Source organism: Nicotiana sylvestris, chromosome 2 (genome assembly GCF_000393655.2).
Source record: "Nicotiana sylvestris chromosome 2, ASM39365v2, whole genome shotgun sequence".
NCBI classification, from domain to species: domain Eukaryota; kingdom Viridiplantae; phylum Streptophyta; class Magnoliopsida; order Solanales; family Solanaceae; genus Nicotiana; species Nicotiana sylvestris.
In genome coordinates, this window is record NC_091058.1 from 108,130,871 (window position 1) to 108,156,006 (window position 25,136).

Below are 25,136 nucleotides of genomic sequence, written 5' to 3' on the forward strand. Positions count from 1 at the left end.
TTACCGGGTTTACCTCGTTTAGAGTGGAGAGGGACTCCTAGTCATTCTACCCGTAGTGTTATCTCTTATATGAAGGCTCGGCGTATGGTCGAGAAAGGGTGTTTGGCCTATTTGGCATATGTTCGTGATTCTAGTACTGAGGTTCATTCTATTGATTCTATGCCTATTGTTCGTGAGTTTCCTGAGGTATTCCCTTCAGACCTGCCGGGTATGCCACCCAATAGGGATATTGACTTTTGCATTGATTTGGCTCTGGGCACTCAGCCCATTTCTATTCCGTCGTATCGTATGGCCCCGCCTGAGTTGAAAGAGTTGAAGGAATAGTTGCAAGACTTGCTTGAGAAGGGTTTCATTAGGCCGAGTGTTTCACCTTGGGGTGCGCCGGTGTTGTTTGTTAAGAAGAAGGACGGCTCGATGAGAATGTGTATTGATTACCGACAGTTGAACAAGGTTACAATCAAGAATAAGTATCCATTGCCGAGGATTGACGATTTGTTTGATCAACTTCAGGGTGCCAAGATATTCTCAAAGATTGACTTGAGATCTGGCTACTATCAGTTGAGGATTAGAGCATCTGATGTCCCTAAGACAACTTTCCGCACTCGGTAGGGGCATTACGAGTTCTTGGTGATGTCATTTGGGTTGACGAATGTCCCTGTAGCTTTTATGGATTTGATGAACCGAGTGTTCAGGCCTTACTTAGATTCATTCGTGATAGTCTTCATAGATGATATTTTCATCTATTCCCGCAGCCGGGAGGAGCACGAGCAGCATGTTAGAGTGGTTCTTCAGACCTTGAGGGATAGTCAGTTATATGATAAGTTCTCAAAGTGTGAGTTCTGGTTGGGTTTAGTTGCATTCCTTGGTCATGTTGTATCAGTAGAGGGTATTCAGGTTGATCCGAAGAAGATTGAGGTTGTTGTAGACATGTGATTTTTGACCCTCCCCAAGATTTTTCATATTTTAGCACGTAAATATTTAATTTAGGCATAATATAGCTATAACTAATTTTTACTCTTTTACTTTTATTTTATTACAAGAAAGCGAAAATTACAAAAAATAGGTTTATTAATGTTTTGTAGTCATTTTTAATCTTGAAAAAATACCAAAAAAATAGTTTTGTTTTAACGGTCAGTCTTTATTTTAATAATCATTTTCACTTAAGTAGGGCTAATTAATATTTTTGATAGTATTTCTATATGGATAGATTTTTAGTTAATTAAGCTAATTTTAAGCATAGATAGTCATAAAAGCCCAAGTTTCTAGCCCATTCCTTAAGCCCAATTCCTAATACCCATCAAGCTAACCTTAGGGACCCTTCTAGACCCTTCTTTGGGACAAAAAATAAATAAAAAGATCCTAAGGACTTAACACAAAAGGACCTATGGACTAATTGGCAAATGCACAAAAATACACCTAAAACCTAGACCTATATTATAGGTAATGCCTACAATGAGCTAAAAAAAAGGGATTCTGGGGATTTATTTCGGGGGATTTTTTTTGGAGAGGAGGGAGGTCACCTGGAAATGAGAATTCGAATGAAGCTTTTCTTTTCATTTTTATCTGAAACCATCTTGGTTTAATTCCCGGGACAATATATAAAAAAATTTCGTTTTCGTCTTTAATCTTAGCCCATTGTTCTTTTCATCTTGAAGTTCAGACGTTTTCATTCTCATGGTGAATCTGGTTTGAACTTGAAGTGTGAGTTCGCTGTTCTGAATTTTATTTTGAGTTAATGGAAGTCGACTAAGTGTTGTTGGTTTCGAGTTGCTCCAAAGCTGTTCGCTTAGCTGCTGACTCGCGAGTTTATTGCGATCTCTGTTTGGACTCGCTTCCTCTGAGAATCATTGTAATCCTTCAATTGCATTAATCAAAAGTTTATTTTCAGGTTCACTTCCAAACTCTCTTATTTTGCTATTTTATGTGAGTTGAAATGTTTGTTTGTTTGAATCGAATGCTGGAAACCTGAGAAGTAAAATATCACTGAATAATTTTAGGATGCTTGGTTGAGCTTTGAGTTGGTTTTCTGAGTTTAAATGTCCGTTTGAATGGTTCTTTTTATGGAAATGTGAATGTTTGTTTGAATTTGAATGTCTGTTTGAGTTGCTGCATTGTTGAATACTGTCAAGCTAATATTCCTGCTAGTTTGAGTTGTAGTTTGCTAAAGTCTTAGAACTCCTGATCCGAGCTTCAAAATTTTACGAGAAAAGCAACAAAGAAAAAAACTGATGTAAAAAGAAAAATGCAAAAACTGTTTTCGAACTCCAACAGATTTTGTCGATGTTTTCTAGGATTTCAAGGATTTTCCGAGCATTAGGACTGTTATTTTGCTGTGCTGATTCCACTGATTCTCATCTACTATTTTCTGCCTTCATTTTTCTTTTCTTTGGAGTATTGTTTCTCAAACAATTGTGTACACACCTTTGAGCTAGTCTTGATTGTGAAGTAAATGGAATTCCTATTGAGTTTTGGTTTTGTTTTCATATCTGGTTTTGATATGTGAATTACCTTGATTCCTGCTCTCAGTTAAGAATATTGTTGTTAGATATGAAATCACTTGTTCTGCTTACTGGATTTGATAGATGTTGTGATCAAATTTGCTATGATGTGTTTGTTTAAGCACGAAACTTAATCTAATGGGAAATATCATTTCTTGTGCTTCTGTTGGCCTGTCACTCTTAATCTTTGTTCTGTTTGAGTTGCATAAATAACATGAGAATGATTTTCGTACATGGTAGTTAGGGAATTTTTCTTTGCTCGCTATTGTTTCTGTGCCAGAATTGGTCCGAGCTGCTCGCTTTAGGTTCAGTGATTGAAATGTCTGCAACGTATTCTTAGTCATGAAATTGTATATGATAAATGTTTAACTGAAGGCACAAACTACAAGTTCAGTAAATGTTTCTCATTCAGTGCTCTTTCCTTTTATTGATTGCTACTTCTTACAATTGAACAAATAGCCCCTTCTCAATCTCTATTAATTTGAAGTGAGGTTCGAATTAATACAGAGAATCAAGTTTGTTTGTCTTTGCTGTTTCTTTCTTGGTATGAATTGGAATATGTTAATGAAGTTTCCTCACTTGAGCAACAACTCATATTGGCGCAGGGTTTACGGTAGTACTTCAGATGAAGTAACTTGGCATGGGAATCTCACAACAAAGAGACAATCTGCTTAGTTATGAATTAATTTGGCACTTTTTATTAATGCGTAAATATAGAGGTAGAGACCCATCTATATTCTGGAAGTGTAATGATTATTTCTTGCCTCATCTTTAATTTACATGCTCAGACATGGGCCATTAAGACGATTTGAGAGTGTAAACCAAAACTAATCCATATAAACACTTCTACTAACATAATTTTGAATCATGAATATCCGTAGATTGCTTTAGTTGAGTTTTACTTTTCTTTTTTTCTAAAATGAATTGAGGCGTGTCATGCCGAATAAAACCTCAAAATGCATGACCCTCGCTTAGTTATTATTTTTGATCCTTAGAATCGAGGTGAGCCATTTAGCGAATTTTCATGGCCCTCGCAAAGTTGCAAACGCGTAGTTGCTTTAGACGCGTTATTTTAATAACTTACCTTCCTAAACTCGGGTGCGCATTTATGTGACCCAAATCAAAATCTCGACAATGTCATATAGAATGTGTTGCGGACTACAGGTGCATTTATGTGATGTGGTTCAAGACATATTTAAATGACGTTGTAAATCTTTTTTTTAAAAATAGTTAAAAGTGGGTTAAAGTAAAAAATGCACATAGGTTTGAACATGTACTAAAATCGGATAATTAAGCCAATTATAAGAGTTGAGAGATCGTGCTAGAACCACGGAACCCGGGAATGCCTAACACCTTCTCCCGGGTTAACAAAATTCCTTACCCGGATTTCTGTGTTCGCGGACTGTAATACAGAGTCAATCTTTTCCTCGATTCGGGATTTGAACCGGTGACTTGGGACACCATAAATTATCCCAAGTAGCGACTCTGAATTTTAATAAATGTAATACCATTTCGATTGTCCTTTAATTGGAAAAACTCCCTTATATCCTTTACCCGGGTGTAGGTAAAAAGGAGGTGTGATAGCTCTGGCGACTCTGCTGGGGACTGAACCCAGAATCTCTGGTTCAGGGTTCAAAATTCGAGCTTAGATGAATTGTTGTATTTGGTTTTATCTGTTATCTGATTACCTGCTTGGGCCTAATGTGTTAAATGATGCTTTTACCGCTTTGATATTATCTGAACTGTATATAAACTGCTATGAAACCCTTCTCTTCTCATCTTCGGGGATGTGTTCACTGGTCGAGACTCCTTATTCTGTCAGTGTCATACCTTGAAATAAGAAAGAGGCTCGGACAAGTTACTAAGCCGGATACCCTTTTGGTTCCCAATACGTAGCCCTCTCCTCGACTCGAGTTGTCCGCTCAGGTACACAATCTAGAACACATACCCAGGTTTTGAACCTAGAATAACTCAGCCTCATGTCGGATCCCTAGTAGGAACGCTTGTTTGCATCACGTGTATCTGACTTTAGGGACTCAACATAGGGGTTGGGTCCGTCTATGACAGGTGTACCTAAAATAATAGACCATCTTGATGCATCCTATGTGCTACATGTTGCATTTCTTCAAGGGTAAAAGGGTCATTTGTCGGACCAATGATAGTTGAGGGAAAATGAAAAAGAAAAAGAAAAAGAAAAAGAAAAAGAAGTTGAAGTGTGAAGATAAAGCGAGTGGAGCCCAATTATGTTTTCTGTCACATTCTTGTTAAAAAAAGAGCTTGAAAATTCAAAAAAAAAAGAGATTTTGCACTTTTTCATCATTTTCCGTAAATCAGAAAATCAAAAAAAAAATCCAAAAAAAAGTTACATGTCTCATCATTTTTTTAAAAAAAAACAAAAAATAAGTTTTTTCTAAATTAGTTGTTTTTTTTTAATTCTCGCTCGTATCCAATCTGCCCGATCTACGCATACCCGATTCTCGTCTTTCGGGGCGTAATACGTAGGCAACCCACATAGGGTCCGGTCTTCCTAGTAAATCTTAGGTTCTTGGCTTTGCGGATTCTTAGCCAAATTTTGCACTTTTAGCCATCTTTTGGCCAAATAAGTCATTTTGTAAAAATAGCCTAAATCATGTCTTGTATGTTTCCAACAAGAAGGGTTATTGTCTCACATAGCGCTCTAGGTATTTAACCTATTTGGTTTTAATTATCTCATACAGGCGTGGATTTACTTATCGGAGTTTGAGCATGACAGAGCCCCTGGACATCTAGTCAGGATCGCTCATTCAAGAGTCGATTAAAAGAAGATTTTCTTTTCTTTTTATGTTTTGAGTCTGTTTTTTTTATTTTTTAATTTTATGTCGTCTTTTACCTTTTAGTTTTGTATAGTAATGTTGAGTTTTATTATTATTATTATTATTGTACTTTCTATTTTGCATTTGAAGGGGTGTGTAATGAATCAAAAATCCAAAAGATTTGTTTTTGCGTTTTATATTTCCGTTAGGAATTTTCTTTAGAATACTAATTGTAGGAATGAAAAAAAAAGTATTTTGGAGGTGGTTTTTCCTTTAGGCAATTAATATCTTGGACTTAAATAAAAATTATTTTTATAATCCAAATATATTGTGCACATAATAATCCTTTAAGACATGCCTTATCCGAAAGTCCACCTGGGTTTTCATAATCTCAACGGACACAACCACGTTCTGTGCATTAATTTGGAGAACTAATTGCCAATATGCTAATCATGAATGTACAAATAGTCGAGTCTGGTAGGGGAGAAGGGCCTAACCCTTTTGTTTTGCAGAAAATGAGGCACGAGGTCCCTAGATTCGGTATGGTTAGCAACATTCCACCATTGTTGCTAGATTGGTGGGAGGACCTTTCCTCAAGTGATAAGAAACACGTAAGGAAGTACCCGGGTAACTTTCTTTCCCTACTAGACATTGAGCCAAACAACAAGTTGATCGAGGCTGCCACTTTATTTTAGGACAGTGAAAGGTCTGTGTTCCGTTTCGGTGACATAGAAATGACACCACTTCTAGAAGAAATTGGAGGGTTTGCGGGATTGACTTGGTACAGTCCCGGGTTATTAGTGATAGAGAACCATATCGGTAAAAGATTTTAAAGATGATGGGGCTGAAGAAAAATGCTGACCTGGAATGCCTGAAGGAATCTTACATACCCTTCGAATATCTGTATGAGATGTATGGCCATAGCAAGTCCTACCATACCTAGGTTGGCCATGGTCGGCAAGACTTTGATGGAAGGGGTCAACAGACAGATATACACTATAGTCCCTATGATCATAGCTGACATCTACAGGGCTCTGGAGTGCTGTCAAAGAGGGGTCAATCATTTCGAGGGTTGTAACTTGTTGCTGCAGTTGTGGTTATTAGAACATCTTCAAAAAGGTCACTATCGCCAAGAATTTCCAAGAAGCGCTTGGAACGACCATATTGCCTTCCATCACCCCAAGCAGATGACTTATATTCCAGACAGATTTGCTCAGCCAGAAAGTGCCAAATAATGGGTAGAGTTCTTCGATAATCTGACCGAGGAACAGGTGCAATGGATGTTTGAATGGTTCCCAACAGACGAATTCATCATCAGATCCAGGGACGCTCCACACCTGGTGCTGATTGGGTTGAGAGGGATATACCCTTATATCCTTATCCGAGTTATGAGGCAAGCAGCCAGGAAATAGGTTGTACCCAGGGTTACCAAGATGAGTTATTTCAGAGTAGACTTTCAAGACAACGACGTCCTTTACAAGTGCCAAGCTCAGCACATGTGGCATTGCAAAATCATTGTGGAAAAGAACATCATGGAGCCAGACAGGTGTCATGCGGGGTGTGAACCTCTCTACCCAGCATGGTTAGAGGACAATCTAAAAGGAATGGTGATGCCAGGAGTCGGTCGAGAGAATAGAATCATTGACGAAGAAGTTGAAGCTCAAGTCAAATACAATAGGCTGCGCAAGAGGGTCCACGACTCTGAGAATGAGCACCGGAAAATACATGAGAGGATTATGAGATTCCCATTAACCTTGGTTTGCGTGCTTATACTCTAAAAAGGTAAGTTTGCTTAGGAAGAGTTGAGGATATGTGAGTTTGGGGTCCACAGCAACCAAAGTAATTGAGAGAGTTCTTTGATGTAATGAGTCAATTCTTGATGCTCTTGTGTCACACTTGATCCATATTTTTTCAAAGTTTAAATTTTGTTAATGATCTATTCGTATTGAGGGCAAGTGTTAGTCCCAATTGATGTTTGTTGAGGTTACTTTAGAATAGCTAGAATTACTTGGATTTTCCTTTAAGGGGTGGGTCTTATTTTGTTTGCTTGAGGACAAGCAAAGGTTTAAGTTTGGGGGAGTTGATAAGTTAGGATTTTAACATGTTTTATGCCTTTACTTGCCTATGCTTTGATCATATATTGTTACAAAATAGTCCTAAAAGGATCACAAGTTGTGCTTGATCGCAGGTTTGATCGACAAAGTGACGAAATGTCAAAGATCGGCTCAAAAAGGAGTGAAACATGCTCAAGTATCAAAGACCAAGAACTTAAGAAAACAAGGCCTAGTGCGGACCGCGCAAAGTGGAATGCGGCCGCACTAGGTGGTTCAGAGAGTTGGTGAATCAGGCTAGAAGAAGCGCGGCCGCGGTCCGCGGTGAAGGCTCCGCGGCCGCATTACTCTTTTGTGCGGTCCGTGGTCATGAGATTCAGAGAGATGAAGTTTGCAAAGCCAGTGCCATGCGGTCCGCGGTCGTGGTTGCGCGGACCGCGCCAGCTCCCTCCGCGCCCGTGATATGATCTACGCGGTCCGTGGAGTCTAAGTTCAGATAAGCAGAAGTAAGCCCAGTGCGGCCGCGGTCCATTTAATGCGGCCCGCACTGACCCCGCAGGAGTATTTTTGTCCAGTTTTTCCAGTCTAGTATAAATAGAACACTTTACCATTTTTTAGGTAAGCAAATACATCAGTAGAGAGCTGCGCTCGTAAGAACGTATTGTGTAGCCATTTTTGGCACTTTTGCTTTACATTTACGATAAATTCTTGCAATTTAATTTTAGCAATTAATTAATATGCTTAGTTCTTCATCTATTTCTTCAATTTCTTTACCTAGCATGAGTAGCTAAACCCATTAGCTAGGGTTGTGGCTCAACCCTAGTGTGGGTAATTGATGGGTGTTGCCATCTAGTGTTAGATTGACTATGGGTGTTTGCTATTGGGTTGATTTTATGTTTTAATTTAGAATTGGTGGTTGCAAACACTGATTCAAGCTTTGTGGGTTTAACTCTTCTTGAGAAAGAGAGCCTATGACCCCAAAAATTGGCCCAACAAGGAATTGGGATGGACTCATGAGAAATGATTGTCCCAATTAACGGGTAAAACCTCGAGAGAGTAATTACCCTAATTGAACCCTAGTTGCTTGGTCTAAATTGCCTACCTATTTGGTCTCGAGAGAGTCAATTGGCAAAGTCACTTTCTCTACCGAGAGATGTGAGAGTGGGTAAAATTGTGCAACGGTTATAGCATAAGCCCCAATTATGTCAATCGAACCTTAGTAACATCTACCCGTCAATTAGCCACCTAGGTAGTGTCACGACCCTAGTGCCCTTCTTCCCATTAGATATAACTTAGCAATATTCTCGTAGCATAATTCAGTGTTAATCAATAGTTTTATAAGAATAGTTATAATTCGAAAACCCAAAAATGTTTGAAGTGACATTAGGAGTACAAACACATCTCTAGGCTAGACAGACAATCTAACTCCACTGCTAGCTCCCTGAGGAAATCGATCCCGACCCTCATATCGGGTAAAAGCTATTGTGACCCGCTCTTCCTACCTTAGTGTAGCGTCGAGTTGGCAGCGATTAGTATTTATCTAGATTAGAGTTGTGTAATTGTTCCAAATTTCACTTCCATACATTTTTGGGTTTTTGATTATAAACTACTATTATCAAACTATTAATTGAAACTAGATGATTGTACGAGATTGTTGCTAAGTTGTATCTAATGGGAAGAAGGGCACTAGGGTCGTAACATTACCTAGGTGGCTAATTGATGGGTAGATGTTACTAAGGTTCGATTGACATAATTGGGGCTTATGCTATAACAGTTGCACAATTTTACCGACTCTCACACCTCTCGGTAGAGAGAGTGATTTTGCCCAATTGTCTCTCTCGAGACCAAATGGGTAGGCAAATTAGCTCAAGCAACTAAGGTTCAAGTTGGGTAATTACTCTCTCGAGGTTTAACCCTTTAATTGGGACTATCAATTCTCTTGAGTCAATCTTAATTCCTTGTTGGGTCAATTTTGGAGACTTAGGCTCTCTTTCTCAAGAAGAGCCAAGTCAACTTAGCACAAACCAGTGTTTGCAACCACCAATTCATAGATTAAACCATAAAATTGACCCAAATAACAAACACCCATAGTCAATCTAATAATAGATGGCAAAACCCATCAATTACCCACACTAGGGTTGAGCCACAACCCTAGCTAATGGGTTTAGCTACTCATGCTTGAAGGAGAAAATAGAGAAATAGATGAAGAACAAGGCATATTAATTAAATGCTAAATTAAAATACAAGAATCTATCATTAATTTGAAGCTAAGATGCCAAAAATGGCTACAGATGAGGTTCCCACGAGGCAGCTCAGTTCTAGATATATCTCATGACCTAAAAATGGCAAAATGTTCTATTTATACTAGGCTGGAAAAACTGGACAAAAGTACCCCTACGAGGTCAGCGCGGGCCACATAAAATGGACTGCGGCCGCGCTAGGCTCTTGGACTTCAATTTTGGGATCTCTGAACTTGGGCTCCGCGGACCGCGTAAAATGGACCGCGACCGCGGAGGCAGCTGGCGCGGTCCACACAATCATGACCGCGGACCGCATGGCTTGAACTTTGGCATTTTCCATCTCTCTAAATCTCTCTTTCGCGGACCGCACAAAAAGGTAGTGCGGCCGCGGAACCTTCACCGCGGACCGTGCAATGTGTACTGCGGCCGCGTTGCCTGAAGCCTGGCTTTGCCATCTCTCTGAATCTCTCTTCCGCGGACCGCACAAAAAGGTAGTGCGGCCACGGAACCTTCACCGCGGACCGTGCAATGTGTACTGCGGTCGTGTTGCCTGAAGCCTGGTTTTGCCATCTATCTGAATCACCTAGTGCGGCTGTATTCGACTTTGTGCGGTCCGCACTAGGCTTGTTTGCCCTCAGTTTACTTTGTCTTTGATACTTGAACAGGTTTCACTCCTTTTGAGCCAATCTTTGACATTTCATCACTTTGTCGATCAAACCTGCAATCAAGCACAACTTATGAGCCTTTTGGGACTATTTTGTAACAATTTATAATCAAAGCATAGGCAAGAAGGAGCATGAAACTCGTTAAAATCCTTACTTATCACTTAGTCGACCCCTATGTATATAAACCTTTTTCTTAAATTAGTTATGCAAGTTAAGTCTTAATATTGTTACTTATATATATGGATGTCATTGTAATGGACCGTGATGGATTTGATAATAAACAAGGATAAGATACGTGGTGTTCGGTTGGGTAGAACTTGATATTATAATTATGGATTGGTTGGCCTTTTGTTATGCTAACATCAAGTGTAGGTCAAGGATGGTTTAATTTCAGTCCCCAGGAGAGCCTGTTTTAGAATGGGAAGGTAATACGACATCACCAAGAGGTAAATTTATCCCCTATCTCAAGGCAAAGAAGATGATCAATAAGGGATGTATTTATCACTTAGTTCGGGTTTAGGATATGGAAGTAGAGTTATTAACCATTCAGTTCTTTCCTGTAGTCAATGAGTTTCCTGATGAGCTTCCGGGTCTTCCGCCAGAGCGAGAAATTGAGTTTGTCATTGACCTACTACTACCAGATATTCATCCAATATCTATTCCCCCCTATAGAATGACCCCTGCAGAGCTAAACGAGTTAAAAGGACAACTAAGGGACTTGCTTGGAAAAAGGTTTTATCAGATCTAGTACGTCATCGTGGGGAGCACCTATGTTGTTTGTGAGAAAGGGTTATGGTTCCTTACGAATATGTATTAATTATAGGCAGTTGAATAAGGTGACGATCAAGAATAAGTACCCGCTCCCGAGAATTAATGATTTAATTGATCAGTTGCAAGGTGCCAAGTGTTTTTCAAAGATAGACATGAGGTCTGGATACCATCATGTAAGGGTTAAAGATAAAGATATTCCGAAGACATCATTCAGGACCTAATACGGGCACTTTGAGTTTTGTGTTATGTCATTTGGTTTGACCACATGCGCCAGTAGTATTTATGGATTTGATGAAACGTGTGTTCAGGCTCTTTATAGAACTATTCATAATCATATTTATCGACGATATATATTGGTATATTCTCGTTTAGAGGCTTAGCATGTAGATCACTTGCGTACTGTGCTCAGAGTTCTACACAAAGGGAAGTTGTATGCAAAAATTCTCTAAATATGAATTTTGCTTGAACTCTGTAGTTTTCCTTGGGCATATCATTTCGGGTGAAGGCATCCGGGTGGATACACAAAAGATTGAGGCAGTGAAGACTTTGCCTAGAACCACAATATCGATGAAGGTTCGTAGCTTCTCCGTTTGGCAGGTTGTTACAGGAAACTTGTAACGGGATTTTTTTCTCTTCTAAGCACCTTCGACCAAAGTGGTATGTGGTGTCTCGCTTGATGATCCAAAATAACATAAGGAAATATATGGTGCAAGTAAGTTGAAGAAAGGTTGCGAACAAGTATAAATAGATATGTGTAGGTTGTAAGTTAAAGTATGATAGAGTGACAAGGTTTTAGAAAGGCGCGAGGAAGGATAAGAAAATATGAGCAAAAATGTGACAAGAATGGATAAGTCCTTGGGGTTTGGGCCTCCGAAGAGGGGAATTTCCTGAATAGTAAAGAAATGAACTAAGTTTCAATGGACCAATCCTTGCGAATAGAGTTCGGGGCATTGAAGGACATGTTAACTTCAGCACTGGTTCTACTGCTCCTAGAAAGGACCGATGGTCATGTTATCTATTGTGACGTTTCAAGCGTTGGATTGGATCGTGTGCTAATGCTAAGGTTGTAGCTTATGTTTCTGGAAAACTAAGTAAGCACGAGTAGAACTACTTGACCCACGATTTAGAGTTAGCCGAGGTAATTCATGCACTAAAGATGTGGAGGCACTACTTGTATGGAATTCATGTTGATATCTATACGGATCATAAGAGCCTCCAGTATATTTTCAAGCGAAAGGAATTGAATCTTCGTCAAAGGAGATGGTTGGAGCTACTTAAAGACTATGACGTTGATATTTTATACCATCCGGGGAAGGCGAACGTAGTAGCCGACGGCCTCAGCCATAGATCTATAGGTAGCCTATCGTATTTACAGCCAGAAAAGAGGGGAATAGCCCATGAGGTTCATCAACTAGCTAGTCTTGTAGTTCGGTTACTGGACTCAGGTGACGTTGGAATTACTATTCAGGATACGGCAATATCCTCTTTAGTAACTAAAGTAAATAAATGTCAGTACAAGGATCTTGTGTTAGTTCATTATAGGGATACCACCCTTCAAAAGGAGAAGACGTCGTTTGAAATTACAGAAGATGGGGTCCTCAGATATCAGGGGCGATTATGTGTGCCTAATGTTGCAGGGCTACGTCGGCAGGTTATGGGATAAACTTACTATTCTCGTTATTCTATCCATCCAGGAGCAACAAAGATGTATCATGATATCAGGGAAGTGTATTGGGGGACGAAATGAAAAAAAAGATATAGTGGAATTTGTTGCTCAGTGTCCTAACTGTCAGCAGATTAAGATTGAGCATCAAAAACCCGGTGGATTATTACAGGCTATGGAGATTCCGACATGGAAATGGGATGCAATCAATATGGACTTCATCGTAGGCTTACCTCATACCCAGCATAAGTTCGATTCAATATGGGTGATTTTTGATAGACTCACAAAGTCAGCCCATTTTCTGCCCGTTAGAACTACATATTCCTCAGAAGATTATGCGAGGCTTTATATCAAGGAGATAGTACGGCTATATGGTTTCCCTGTATCTATTATCTCGGTTAAAGGAACTCAATTTACAGCTAACTTCTAGAGGTCCTTCCAAAAGGGATTGGGGACTCAAGTAAGTCTTAGCACAGCATTTCATCCCAGACAGACGGACAGACTGAGCGTACTATGCAAACACTGGAGGATATGTTGCGAGATTGTGTAATAGATTTCAAAGGTAGATAGGATGATCATCTGCCGCTTATTGAGTTCTCATATAATAATAGTTACCATTCCAGTATTCAGATAGCTACATACGAAGCTCCTTATGGACGGAAGTGTAGGTCGCCTATGGGGTGGTTCGATGTTGGGGAAACTACGTTAGTAGGACCAAAATTAGTACAGCAGGCAATCGAGAGAATTAAGCTTATACAGGAAAGGCTACTAGCAGCTCAAAGTCATCAGAAGGCTTATGCGGATAATCAACGACGAGACTTGGAATTTCAGGCTGACGACTGGGTATTCCAAAAAGGTATCACCGATGAAAATTGTGATGAGGTTTGGCAAGAAAGGCAAACTTAGCCCACGGTATTTTGGGCCTTAGAGGATCATTCGGAAAGTGGACAAAGTAGCTTATGAGTTAGAATTGCCTTCGGAGTTGGAGTCTGTCCATCCGGTTTTTCACGTATCTATGTTACGGAAGTGCATTGGCGATCCTACCCGAATGATGCCCATGGATGATGTACAAATTACAAAAGACTTATCATACGAGGAAGTTCTGGTTGCCATTCTAGACTGACAAATCCGCAAACTACGGAATAAGGAGGTAACCTCCGTAAAAGTACTTTGGAGGAACAACAATGACTTGGAAGCCCGAGGAAGACATGAATTCTAGATATCCCTACTTATTTCCTCCTCCAGAAAAGGGTCCGACTGAGACGTCATAACCTTAAGGTACGTGTATGGATTCTGGTGTTAGTTATGGTCGTTGGTCGTGTGAGGCCATTATCATTATTAATGATTGTGATCCTATGTGGAGTTGAATTATAAAGTTTCTACATGAAGAGTTGGTAGTATTGTTACAAAGGTAACTCTGCCAAGGTTATATAGATCCTGGAGAGTTAAACATTCGAGGACGAATATTTTTAGGGGGGGAAGGATGTTACATCTTGCGTTTTTCATACGTTAAATTTCTTTGTCAGTTAACCGACGTAGACTCGGGGGTGAGATCATCTTGACGTTAACGTACTTACGCTATTTATAACAAGCGATAAGTAAGTGTTATGAAGGATAAATGGGTACACGGATTAAAAAAATGAGTTTCGTTGAAAGTGACCAATTTGGAATAAAATACGGGTCGAGCGATAATACCCGATAATTATGAACTAGTACCATGTAAGGTACCATATGACCACTGCAGTATAATGTATAAAGTATATATGAAATATTTTAAAAATAAATAGAATTTTAAGTAATTTGTGGTAATTTTTAAATTATGCAGGTATTCATTAATTACTGGTAACGGGACAATACCCGATTAATTAATAAGTGGATAAAAATTAATAAAAAATCTATCCTCTAAAAATGTGACAATTGGCCACAATGACTCCTTAGTCATTAAATATGTGGCAACCTAAGGATCAAAGCAAAAGACACCTCATACTTGTATTTATATATATCATCCAAAATAGTAGTGATTTTTACTACAATTAGAAGACTAGAAAATTACTCTCAAATAAAGGCTAACGTTGTCACTCTCCAAAAACAGAACTTTGCAAATTTCAATTTCAATTGAAGATCTGATCTAAATGCTCCATTAAACCATGAGAAATCTTGCAAGGTTCCAACGGAAATTTTAGGAATCGTAGCAACGTAAAATTTTGTGGGTCTAAAGGAGTACGATGGAATTTTTTCCAAGAATATTATACATAGTTTTCCATACTCCAGGTATGTTAAGGCCCTCCCTTCTTTCTTTTGGCATGGTCCAAATTATACTGAAGAAACGAGCAAACACACAATTTCCATAAATTACTCTATTTATAGAATTATTAGGGGCGTCTATATTCTTGATTCCCCATGAAAATTATTATTATTTTATGTTCATGGGTCTCAGAATAATACGCAGTTGAAAAAGTTTATCCGGAAGGAATATCGAGATTATTATGTATTTTTCTTGCATTTCACTCATTTATATATGTGCATTGACCCATGACCAGATGGCGTTATATATGCGTATATATGTAAATATATGTATATGGGATATAGGAAAAGGTTATGGCGTTATATATGCACCACCACCTGATCAGTTGGTATATGATGATGATGTTGCCCACAGTGGCCGAAATATGATTCAAACGGTGTTATATACATGTATATATGTATGTATATGTATATGGGATATGAGAAGAGGTTATGGCGTTATATACGCACCACCATCTGATTAGCTGGTATATGTTGATGATATTGCCCACAGTGGGCGAGATGATATGATGGGATGCCCTTAGTGGCTTGATGATATTATGTACACACATACCTATGCATGGCATGACATTTACACGCACGTGCATGACGTTATAAACGTTTCAAAATTTACAAAGTTATTCAGATTTAAAGATGTGTTTCAGTATTCCATCATCTATGTCTTTTACGTACTAATTTCCATGCCTTACATACTGTACATTTTTCATACTGACGCCCTATTTCACGGGGCCTGCGTTTCATGCCCGCAGGTGCAGGTAGGCAAGTTGATGGTCCTCCCTTCTTAGGATCCCTGATCATCGAGAGTTGGTGTACTCCATTTGATCCGGAGCTGCTTTGATTTGGTACGATACGTTTATATATATATATGACGTGGCTCAATCCCGTATTTGTACAGTTATGTTTCTATTAGAGGTCTGTAGACAGTATGTCTAGTTGGGATGTATGTAGCCTTATCGGCTTTCAGTTATTGGATGTATAGTTGTCTATAGCAGCCTTGCTGGCTCGCCCCCTGTATTCTGCAGATATACGTACATATGCCTTGTTGGCAGGTTCGTCTCCTTCATGTACGTTATCTCCGTAATTCAGAAGATGTTATACAGGTTCATATCCTAGATGTATGCTTAGGGGTGTTTGACAAGTAGTACTCAGGCACCCGTCACGGCCTATCGGTTTGGGTCATGACACTCAGGGTGCAGACCTGCAATGATCCTCTACACCCTCTTTGCATCTGTGGGGAGTATAATAGCTATATGGCGAGACAAGTTAGTGAATCTCGCCTTATAGTCGATCACAAACATATGACCCTGACGGAATCACTCAAACTAACGTTGAAGCTCCTCTCTCTCCGAAAGTGGTATGTACTTCTCCAAGAACAGATGTATAAACTGATCCCAAGTCAAAGGAGGTAGAACCTACTGGTTTGCTAAGGAGGTAAGCCTGCCACCATCTGCGGGCCTTGTCCTCAAGCTCAAAGGTAGTGAAGTCCACCCAGTTCTCAACCAAATACTAGCGTGAGAAATCCATCAACCGTAATGACAGTAATGATAAGTACAACAGTATAGGAATGCTAAAAGCCCCCAAAATCCAGTGCCACAAATACATGAGCGATCTAGAAAATATACAAAACTAATACAACTATTGTCTGAAAGGTAGTAGATAGAAATAATAGACAAGGTAGAGTGAGACTCTAGTGCTGCAGACCGAAGCAAGGCAAGCAGCTCACCACTAAGTCTTAGTAGAAGTGCAGTTATGCGCCCGTGTGACCACTGGTAGTACCTATCTCAGTACCCGCACATTCAGTGCAGTAGTATAGCGTGAGTATGAAAAATAATCCGTACCCAGTAAGTATCTAGTCTAACCTCGAAAAAGTAGTGACGAGAGGTCGACTTGACACTTCCTAGTGGTTAAACAGTAATAGAAAAACATAAAGTAGGCATGGTGAATGTACAACAAGTAGCAACGAAGCAAATAAAAATAATTACAGTAATTCCACGCATGAGTCTATAACAAATCGCAAGATGTCATAAGTGGCCTTGAAGGCGCTAACTCAACTATTACCAAACCAAATCCAGTCTCAAGTATTAAGCACGAAGTTGCCGAGGCGAACGATACGATCCCATAATGGTACTCAATACTGCTGAGGTGAACGGCCCGATATCATAAGAGTAATTTATTACACTGTCGAGGCGAACGGCCCGATCCCATAAGAGTAGAGAAATTTACCTCGCTCGTGGAAGCACATGCGAGTCGAGAAGGTACAGATCCACAGTTTATCAAATATTTCCCAATTTTTTCAAAGTAAGAAGCTAAGTCGGTATCTTTATTCAAATCCTCAATCTCAGTCATAATCAAGAAAATCTATACACAGAATAGGTACAAATAGCACAATTAAAGGCATGATGTGAAGCTAAGTCAACCCAAACTTACATGAATATAGTTACGTACGGACTCTCGCCACCTCGTGCGTACGTAGCTCCCCACAACAAGTAGCACACAATAATTAATACACCTAAGGGGATAAGTTCCCTCTTACATGATTAGGCAAGAGACTTACTTCGATTCCAAGTTCTCAATCTGGCCCTTCAACCTCACTAGAACTCCTCAAACGACACTGAGGACTCCTAAACTAACCAAAAGCCGTATAAACTAATAAACATATTCTCAAAAGTTCATAATTTAGCTATATTAACCAATTTCCTAACCCAATCGGGGAAGTCCATAAGAATCACCCTCAGCCCACGTCCCCGAATTCCAAAACTTTTCGAAGATAAATGCTACCTACGACTTCACAAACTCAAATATATAATTTATTCCCAATTCCATAATCAATTTCGTGGTCAAATATCATTTTTACCAAACCCTAGGTTCCAATAAAATCCCACAAATTTTCCCTTAAATTCATGTTAAATCTACTCAGTATCCGTGTATTAAACTCAGGAATTGTTAGGGATCACTTACCTCTTGATGTTGATGAAAATCCCCCATAAAATACTCTCAAAATCGTCCAAGACCAAGTGGAAAATGAGAGAAAAGAGACTAAGTCCCATATTAAATTCAATTCTGCCCAGTGATCCCTTCTTTGTGATTGCGGAAAATGCCTCGCGATCACGAATGCCAAAATTGCCACTGACCAAAAACCTTATTCGCGATCGCGGCTAGGCGGTCGCATTCGCGATGAACCACTACCCAGCCTTCCGCGTTCCCTATCCCCAAGTCGCGTTCACGAAGGCCAAAGGCCTCCCTGCCCAGCTCATTCGTTTCCTCTTTAGGATCGCGATTGGGCCTCCGCGTTCGCGAAACACTTCTAGACCAACCGTCACGATCATATTCCCTTACTCGCGATCGCGTAAGGCAATCATCTGCCCCTTCAATTTTCCTTCTTCGCGATCGTGGAACCATCTTCGCGATCACAAAGCACACCAGCACACCAGAAGTTTCAGCCAAGTTCAAACACACCCGAGCCACCCGGATCCCTATCCAAATGCACCATTAAGTCCATAAACAAATTGCGGACTTACTCGAAGCCTCGGAACACATAAAACAAACACCACAATCAAGAATCGTACCTCAAAACCTCATTAATCAACTTCTAAGCTTCAAACTCATTTCAACTAACTCCGAACACGTCGAAACATACATAGACAACTCAGAATGACGCTAAATTTTACGCATAAGTGTTAAATCACTATACGGGCCTATTCCCAAGCTCGGAATCCCAAACGGATCTCGATTACACCAAAGTCTACTTCAAATCAAATTTAAAGAGCTTGAAAACCTTTAATGCGCCAATTTTTAATATTACGCGCCGAAACGCTCCCGGGCACCCGACACTCGATCTGAAAATATGCCCAAGTCCAAAATCATCATACAAACCCATTGGAATTATCAAATCCCGATTCCGAGATCATTTACTCCAAATATTGACCCAAGTCAAACTTGGTCGTCCTAGGCCAATATTAAGGAACTAAGTGTTCTGATTTCAACCCAAACTCTTCCAAACTGGAACCAACCATCCTCTTGCAAGTCATAAAATAGTAAAAGCACATACAGAGAGTCTTAATTAGGGAATAGAGATCTAAAAAGTAAAACGACCAGTCGGATCGTTACAATTAAATTAAAAAAAATTGGGTGACAATGTAGAAGGATAAGACTTATTTGACTTTGAGGTAAAACATAAAGTGGTAGTAAGAATTTTGTTAAAATAATATGATCATACAAGACAAATTTCAAAATGATATGTTTATAATTCTTTAATATTGACCACAAAAAGATGCAAGTACTAAGATTAAGGGGTTGGGTTGTCACAGACATGAAAAAAAAGATGTTGTCCACTACAAAATATGGAAATAGTTTCATATCCTGCTTCTTAACTAATATCTACTAATTATATGAAATTTTAATCTGGAAGGTTTAAATTTTAATGTAATTTGCATATAATTCAAATAACCCAAATCATAATTTGATATTTGTCTGCGCATCGCGCGTGTACTAATAATAGTAGATATATAAAGGGGAAAAATGTAAATACCAAGCCCACTATATTTTACAACTTTCCCTATATATATAAACTTTATTAAAAATAACTCTAAAATAGTGTAGCCATATAGCTTCAGATAAAAATCCCTGAATAGCAGAAAATAAGGCGAAACGATCGTTCTTCTCTTCTTTCTCTCTCTTTCCTTTCTTCACAATTTAGAGAAATCCTAACAATGGAGTTTTTTCCAAACAAAAAAAAACTCTGCACAAATCACAATAATCTCGGTCTAAACCCATTATATATATATATTCATAGTTTATTACACATTATACACTGAGAATGCACTGTATATTTGATGTATAAACATTGTAAATCTATGTATAATATATATACATTACATACCAACTATATACAGAGTTATACAATAATTATACATCGAACATCAAGGAACACCTCCATATCTTTCCTTTCTTCTTCCATTAAAATCAGCAAGATGCACACCATTTTCATTCTCCTGAATCATAATTCTCACTTAGTCCGTCCGGCCATAACAGTGCGTCGTACCTTTTCCATATATTATTAATATCGGATCCAATTTATAGAAATAGAAATTTTCACTTCAACGAGAACATAGGCCTTTACTTTATGGGTGAGATTGAGCAAGAACGGAGGGAACGAAAGGAGAGAGAAACCGAAATTATTTATTTTGTATATTTTTAGATGGATACTGTATCCCTTACAATCCCTAAAATTAACTGATTTCAAATCACAATCCCTATATTTAGGATTAGCTTAACTGGCTAATACCAGTAAAAAAAGATATGTATTAGGGGTGGGCATCGGTATTTTGGTTCGGTATTTAAGAATTTTGGTTCGGTATTTCGGTATTCGATTTATCAATTGTGTATACCAAATACCGTACCAAAGTATTTCGGTACAGTTCGATATTTATTATTTTGGTTCGGTACGGTTTCGGTTTAATATTCTATGATAAAGAACAATAAAATGTTGTCTAACTATCACTCATTATTAGTGTTAAAGAACTGTTTAAAGAACTGTGCAACCAAAGTACCAAACTACAAGTGACCAATACAAATATAAAGGCAGAAACATACACTATTTCTAAAGAAACAAAGAAAATCCTGCTTGCACACACTCCTAATTTGGAAATGAAAACGAGCTAATTCCACGAACATAACTGTAGTGACATCCTCACACCCAATTGATTCAACGACATCTGAAAATGATGGCACTAAAAATAGTGTGCTGGCCTGCTGGGACAGGAAACAAAGACAACGAAATGTTGTTGTGTTGACTGCTGAGTGACAACGAAATTTAAAAATGCAGAATTAACATAAACACATAACAGAACAATGCAGCATTGTAGCAGTATTAACAGGCTGCAATTTTTTTCTCTGAAAATAGCCAACCGAATTAAACATAGTAAAATAACAGTAGCAGCAGAATTAACAGTAGCAGAAATGCAGAACTAGTGTTCTAACTGTACCAGCAGTGCAACAAAAATAGCAGAATTAACAGTAGCAGCAGACTCTAATTCTTAAATACGGATTCCAGGAAGACGCTCAAGACAACGCCTAATATGCTTCCTTAAACCAAATGTTCCATTCCTCTTTGGATGAACATTATAGACTTGACCACAATGCTTGTACTCTACTTTGCAAACTTCTCTGTTATCTTCTTTCACCTCAAAGTGTTGCCAAATATGAGAGCGTACTTTAGGAGCACGGGGCATGATTGCACTTGAATCTTAAAAAAATATAAATCATAAGTTAGAATATTATTTTTTGATGATAATAAAACAAAACTACAAAAGTATATCACCAAACAAATAGAGTATTAAACTTATCACTCAAGTTGCAAGTTGCAACTATACATCAAACAATGCTAGTAGTGCTTCCATTATTTTCCATATCTAAAGATAATTCGACCAAATATGTCATACAAATAAACAAGTATGATATATTATTTTGATCTAAAATACACACAAAATATTAAAGATTACCAAGCTCGAGTTCCTCAAGATACTTCAAGTCTTCTTTAACACTAATAGGATTCTTCTCTTCTCTGCCAATCTTGAACAAAAATAAGAGCTTGCACACATTTAGGAGTCAATGAACTCCTAAATGAATCAAGAGTACAACCACCGGTGCTAAGCGCGCATTCCGACGCCATACTAGAAATTGGAATGGCCAACACATCACAAGCCAACTCCGAAAGAATAGGAAATCTAGGAGCATGTGTTTTTCACCAACTTAAGATATCAAATTCTTCACTAAAAGGCTCTTGTTCTTCACTAATGTATTTATCCAACTCCGATTTAGCACCCCCACTTCCATTGTCTTCCTTTTGTTTCTTCAAGTGAAGCTTCGTCCTTATTAAAGATGCAGTTATAACAATCCCACTAGATGTACTAGATGTGTTATTACATGAAGTAGAACTAGATGGAGATGAGGACAAGATCCAGTTGAATATTTTTTTAGATACTCTTCAAACAAATAATTCATATAAGCATACACCTCAACATTTATTTTCTTCCCCTTTTCCTCCCCAAAAAGTTCTTCAAGTGTTCCCTCTACATATTCAAATTTGTTACGTGGATCCAAGACGGAAGCAATAAAAATTATTTTATTCATCTTTTCAAGCTCAGCCCAATACTTCTTGAACTTTTCTTGCATCCTCTCAGCCATTTTTCTCAAATGCTCATCCTTACTAACTAAACACATTTTCAAATGACAATAAAGTTCAGATACATCCTCAAAATGAGCATTACAAGTAACATAACGTGAACCTGAAATTTTTTTGGTGAGCTCGTGAAATTTTGCAAGAAACTCTATCACATTCCTCACATTCACCCAATCATCAGATTCAAGAGGACCTGCACTACTACCATCTTCACAAGAACATTGATAAGCAGAAAATCCATCATCAAAAAGATGAAATTTATCAAAGGACTTTCCAAAGTTTTGTGTTGTATCCAACATTAAATATGTGAAATTTCACCTAGTAGGAACATCCAAACACAATGTTTTGGTACATTCTACCTTTACATGTGCATAACACTGTTTAAACTTTAAGGTCCTTGCAGGCGAAGCTCTCACATACCTCACAATATTTCTAACATGTGCGACAGAAGCAAATTTCTTTTAAACTATCTTGCACAATTAGATTTAATATATGAGCCATGCATCTCACATGAATATGTTTACCACCCATCATATTAGTTTTCCATGTATCTAACTTTTTAGACAATTCTTTGACTGTGACATCATTTGAAGAATCATTGTTCACAGTAATAGTGAACACCTTGTCTAATTTCCATTCAAGCAAACAATTTGAAATAGCTTTAGCCATCTCTTCACCCTTATGACTACTGATAGGGCAAAAATTTAGTATTCTTTTATGCAACTTCCAATCCCTATCAATGAAGTGGGCTGTCAAATACATATAATTTATTCTTTGTAATGAAGTCCATGTGTCTGTTGTGAGGCAAATTTTTGGTTGTGCTTCTTTAAAAGACTTTCTTAGATTTTGCTTCAATTCACTATTAACTTCATAAGGATCCCTTGTTATTGTTCTACGAGAAGGAAGACGAAATAGTGGTTGAGTTTTTCTCATAAACTTCATAAAGCCTTCATTTTATACAAAGTTAAATGGTAGTTCATCAATAATTATCATCTCAATTAAGGCCCTCCTAACCACTTCTTGATAAAATTTCTAAAGTGATCCTTCATCATTTTGGCAAGATTGAAAATGTGTCTTTGCTTTACCAACCCTATTTATCTCAAATTTATCAAAATGATTCCAAACGCCGTATCTAGGTTGCATGACTTTTCTTATCTTAGAATCTTGAGTATCATTGGTGTTGGTGTTGCCATCTTGAGTACTAGGTAAACTTTCACTTGAACTGGTATCACTTACTCTGCTTTTATCTGCCATCTATACAAATAAGGTAAAGAATTTATTTGTATGGATTCAACCATAGAAAGAACACTGTAAGCATGCTGCTCCAAAAGAAAAATGAGTTGAACTTAGTCCTCTCTTCAACAAATAAGGTAAAATAAAGGAGCAAGTTGAGACTTTTTGTTGTTTTACAACTATGGAACAAATTATTGAGCTATTCATCATCTATAATCTTCTTCTCCCAACAAATAAAAAGAACATATACACTATAGATTAACATTAAGATTAAATCTAAATTGATCTGAAGTTATCTTATACATAATAAATTGAAAAATCAAGCTAAATTACTTTAGTCATAACCAATACATCAAACAACAGAATTCATAACCAATGCTCTAATTATAATCAATACTCTAATTATTATAATCATAACCAATACATCAAGCTAACTTACTTTTGGGAATACGATGACCAAATTATGGACTGAACGGCACCAAACAACAGCAAAACAAAGAAAACACGTAGCAAAACCCAATATTCAGCACGTGCTGATGAATCAAACAACACTACTATGAAGAGAATCGAGTTAACAGTAAATAGGTGAACATATCTGACTTATCACAGGGTATTAAAGCACTATGAACAATTTTAACTCGGGTTTTCAATTTCAAACTAACAGCCAAAGCAGAATTATAACAAAGCAAACAAATGTAGACAACTATTGTAATCGATCACAAGGAACATGAGAAATTATACAGAAAATAATAGGTAATTCACTTTTCATTTTCATAAAAACTCGGACAGCTTTGTTCTCTCTCTAATCAATACAGTACCATTATTTTTAAAATTCAGTCACCATCAGCAGAGTTTTTCGCTGATAATCTAAAGTCTAAATTTCATCTGCCTAATATCATCTCCATATCTATACACCTCCCGTATCAACAAAAAAAAAAGAGAAAGCTTTCAATTAAATTATGGAAGAAACTAGAAACATACTTTTCAAGTAAATTATTGAGGAGTGAGTGAGGAGTTCTGAGGAGTCAGTGAGGAGTTGTGACTGTCGTCGCCCGTCTTCCCGTCTGTCGCTCGCTAGTCGCTAATGCTGGTGCTGACTACTGCCCTAATCTTTCTCTTCAGAGTTTAGACTTTAGAGTCTTTACTCTTTAGACCCTAATTGAATGAAAAAGTAAGACAACTGACAAAGTCTTGTGCTTGGGCTGGGGCGCTGGAGTGGGATGGGAATTATTTTAAAAGGTCTTTAAAAATTCGGTAATTCGGTATTTTGGTATACCGAAATTTCAAGATCCTAATACCGAGAACCATACCGAAATACCGAAAATATAATACCGAATTAGATCGAAATACCGAAAAAACCAAAACCAAAATACGGAATTAATTCTGTCCGATTCGGAATTCGGTTTTTCGGATTTTATGCCCACCCCTAATATGTACTGTGTTTAAAATGAGTTATTAAAAAATAAGGAATTGTCAGACACCACAATTGTTTAGTGGCTATTAACTTCCTATGACTACCATATACATAATTACTTCATATAGCTACTATTCAGTTGTTACGGTAGTGTATTCGTTGCATTCGCGTTGCTGTATTTATGACTACAACAGCAAAAAGCTCCTAAAAATCAGGGTAGTCCAATTGTACGTGCATGTATTCACATGTATTCGAGCCATGTATTCATGAATACAGCAGCAAAAAGCTCCTAAAATCAGGGCAGACCAGCTTTACACGCATGTAT

At 38.1% G+C, this 25,136-nt stretch overlaps 1 long non-coding RNA gene across 1 annotated transcript; it reads right to left on the reverse strand.

Annotated features, from left to right (window-relative positions):
• Positions 1 to 20,824: 20,824 nt before the first annotated feature.
• LOC138886372 (uncharacterized) lies at positions 20,825 to 24,596 on the reverse strand. Its single transcript, XR_011405076.1, has 2 exons — positions 24,379 to 24,596; positions 20,825 to 21,228 (listed from the first exon to the last, which is right to left on the reverse strand). It is a non-coding gene; the product is annotated as an uncharacterized lncRNA (long non-coding RNA).
• Between the last annotated feature and the right edge of the window lie 540 nt (positions 24,597 to 25,136).